The 3,729-nt window shown below is 34.7% G+C and overlaps 1 long non-coding RNA gene across 1 annotated transcript; it reads left to right on the top strand.

Moving 5' to 3' along the window:
- The first annotated feature begins 374 nt into the window (after positions 1–374).
- On the top strand, positions 375–3,490 carry LOC121412221. Its single transcript, XR_005969574.1, has 3 exons — positions 375–540; positions 2,840–2,964; positions 3,453–3,490. It is a non-coding gene; the product is annotated as an uncharacterized LOC121412221 (long non-coding RNA).
- The last annotated feature ends 239 nt before the right edge of the window (positions 3,491–3,729 follow it).

Here is a 3,729-nt window from a genome sequence, read left to right as displayed (position 1 = left end):
GAGCAGTGTGCACTTTAGACCTTCCAAAATTTCCCCATGTCTGACCGGATGCAGAAGCGGAGTTTCACCCCCCTGGAGCTAGTGACAGAGATACGATCTTACGTACACGTAAGCTCCCGAAGGGAGCTAGAGAGGCAACTCTTTTCGCGCGTTTTTGATTTTCCATAGGTTTTGTACATAACAAACATGGCTGCCATTTGGCCAATTTGAAGGTTGATTTTGGAAGGTCAATGTTTAATTCATGAGTAATGACGTCAAAATACGCACAATGCTTTTGTATGATTGGATAAAACGCTTATGTTTTATTCATGTCCTCATGCATTAAACATTTTTTCCGTCCCACAATTCCCTACGATATCTGTGCGAAGTGTCGATCTTTTTGATTCTGTGAAATTCAACTTTTTGAAATACAATAGCAAGTCTAATTATCTGTTTTTAGAATTGATGTTCGAAATCATGATTTCTGAGTAAACTTCAATGGAGCAGAAAATCTTGAAGGAAACATTAATATCAATCTAATGACATTCCATAGGAATAAAAGTAAGTTAAGTTCAATTCCTTACTTTAATCTTAGTTGAAATTGTAATGTGTTTTCTGGGGTTCGGCGTCGCATGCATGGCTTTATGTGCAGTTTACAACGCAAACAACAATTTCCATATTTCCATTTCTTTTTCCTGTCCTGATCCCAAATAAGTCTGAAATCTGACTGACATATTTTCTCAGAAAATAATATAGTTTTTCGTAGAACTAAGTTGGTTAATTGGGATGCTCCATGTCCGCCCTTATTAAATCTGTATTTCAGTTCTTATTGTCAAATATCAGAGGTAGATGTGGACTTGTTTAACGGCAAAGTTGCATCAAAATTAAGCCAAATATATAGCCAGAGCGGGATGCGGACTTTGATATCGCCGGTGCCAGCCGGCTGCGAAATTGCCGATGTAGGCTAGGTCATTAGGTGTTGGAAATTAATTGTCAAGCTTGAGTTGAAATTTGAAGTTATAGGCCATGGGCCTACTACTGATTTTTCGACACCGCTATTTCAATATAATTATCTGCATTTAAAATTAAATGAAATTAAATCTTAATGAACTGAATCTGTTTGGAATGATATTGGTAGATTTTGCCATGCCCATGCCCATGGTCACTCATGGAATGAATCGAGACAGATGTTAAGGTTTTTCTTTTGGGGGGATAAAAGTAAGGCCCTAGGATAGGTATTACTTAGATATAGATTTTTAAAAATTAAATTCTAGATCTGTCTGGTTTGACTTTTTTTCTACAAAGATTTAAGTTATTTTTATTTTAGTTCCAGGCTGGACCATTGGACTAAAATATAATTAGCCTAGCAACGGATTTTAATGATTCTCTTTTTTTATGGGGGGGGCAATATTTCTTTGTCAGGGTTCAAACTGCTCAATTGTTTTTTTGGAAGGGTTGAGAAAATTTATATAGTGCCCTATTTTGAATTGTTTAAGTATAAGGCTAAGCAGAGAGAGCGGATCCAATTGATTTATCTTTATTGTCCTCACTTGATGTTATTTGTGGTGAAAGGCAAATATAGGGTCATTTAAACCTGCCAGCAAGTGAGCTAACCCTTTTTAAAAATAAAAATCAAACTTAAAGAGGAACTAACTTAACGTAGAGATTCAAATCAGACATGTTTATAGACGAGTGCAAAAAATTTAATGATTGTCTTGCACTGATGAATGAGCGAGAGCCATATTATCACACAAATGATAATTATCCTACATCTGTCAAAGCTGGCTTGGTGTAGGGGAAGGCGGGGTAAGTTGAGCATAGGGGCAAGTTGAGCCACCAGCCCCAGGCCAATAATGAATGAGTCAGACATTGTGGTGGTGTCATGTATTGATGACCCATAGCATTACCCCTAACCCCACCACATTGTTTTCAACTTCGAAACAAAAAGTATTTTTTTAGAGGGGAAAATATGAATTTCAGCCAAAAAAGTAAAAAAGAGTGTGAAATAGATAAGTGCTTTATAAATACACACGTCTTTAAATATAATAAAGACATATAACAACATTATTAGTCCAGGTATGGATCTTCATTCTTGTCATAGTCTTTTATATGATGGATGCATAATAAATGTGTGGATACAAAATTATCGCACTAAGTTCGGACTGGGGTAAGTTGAGCCAAACAGCATGGGGCAAGTTGAGCCATGGTAATTCCTATGGTAATGTATCTTAAAAAACAAACAAACCATAAAAATTGATTGAAATGCTTGCTGAAAGGAGCAAATTTACATGACTGCTCTTTTCCTTTTAAAGGATGTTAGTATTTATAGAGAATTAGCAAGTGAAAAAACTTTAAACAAAAAATTGACATGCTGGTTCTCCCCTCATACATTTTGTACATAGTTTTTGTGGCTCAACTTACCCCAGAAGGTGGCTCAAACTTACCCCATATATGGGGCAAGTTGAGCAATTTGACATCGTTTTTTTTCAAAGGTCACGGTGACTTTCAGTGTGGGGATAGAAAGTTATATATAGGTGGAAAATATTTCAGAAGAATTAAATTTCAAGGCAAGGTACTTATTTCGACAAGATTATTAACCATATCAATTCTAACATGCAAAAAGCAAAAACTGTCACAACTTACCCCGCCTTCCCCTATATATATATTGAAGATTGACAAAAGACCTCACTATAGTAGGCCACGTATGCTTGAACCATTTAGTTTTTGGTCAAGACCTGCTTTTTTCTAGTTGGGAATTGTGAAAGCTGGAAACTCTGAAAAAATTGTTTTAAGAGAGGAATTTTGTTTATCACTTTTGAAATTTTTAACTGTCAAGTATTGTATGTATGTTGAATTGCAGATCAAATGGGATCCAGTTCTTAGCAGTCCCAGCCTAGTCAGAAGTACAAAGTCAAATACCATTTGCACATCACCAAGAGGGACAATCTGATGAGTAACAGGATATCTGATCTAAAAGCTTGCCAGGTATGCTTGTTTTCATAAAAATATAAAAAAAACTATTTTTTTCTGAATCATGTTATCCCATAAAGTAAAGCTCCATGATGAGATAATATTCTTTTGGATTCAGATTCACCAGTATTTTCATTATCATCAATGCATACCTATTGTCCATGTCTCTTAGCTATATTAATCATACATAAAATCACTTTAAAACTCAGTTACTCTGAAGACAGAAATAAAAAAGGACAAAATATTGAGATTAATCTTTCGATATATATTTGAATCGGTTTTCACACTTAATAAAAAAAAGTTATATGAATAATGATCTATAATAGTGATCTATGATTTTATCTGGAAACATAAGTTACTACATGTGCATTTTCTAAATAATACTGCATGGAAGAGTAGGGGCTCAAAAAGTTTAAAACTTCTAAATAAACTGGACTAGATGAGTAAGAATAATTTATATCAGCAGCTCATTTTGTTCCTTTCTCTTTTTGTTTACTATGCAGGTTTCACAGGCTGTTTGAGTATCACCAGGGCAGATCAAGGAGAAATATGAAGGCCAGGTTCATAACAAGCAGTTACTTCATTGCAATTACAGATTTAAAAAATTGAATGAATGTAAATAAATATGTCAATACATATTGAATGTTGCTTAAACTACACATCTGTTGAAAAAAAAGGTTAATTGGAGTATAGATATTTAGGTCCATAGGTTTCACACAAGATTAAAATATTCCAAAGGGCACACTTATCCCCCCCCCCTTTATTAATGTTCTAATCATC

This window comes from Lytechinus variegatus, chromosome 3 (genome assembly GCF_018143015.1).
Source record: "Lytechinus variegatus isolate NC3 chromosome 3, Lvar_3.0, whole genome shotgun sequence".
NCBI lineage: Eukaryota > Metazoa > Echinodermata > Echinoidea > Temnopleuroida > Toxopneustidae > Lytechinus > Lytechinus variegatus.
This window is presented reverse-complemented; position numbering and strand designations above follow the sequence as displayed.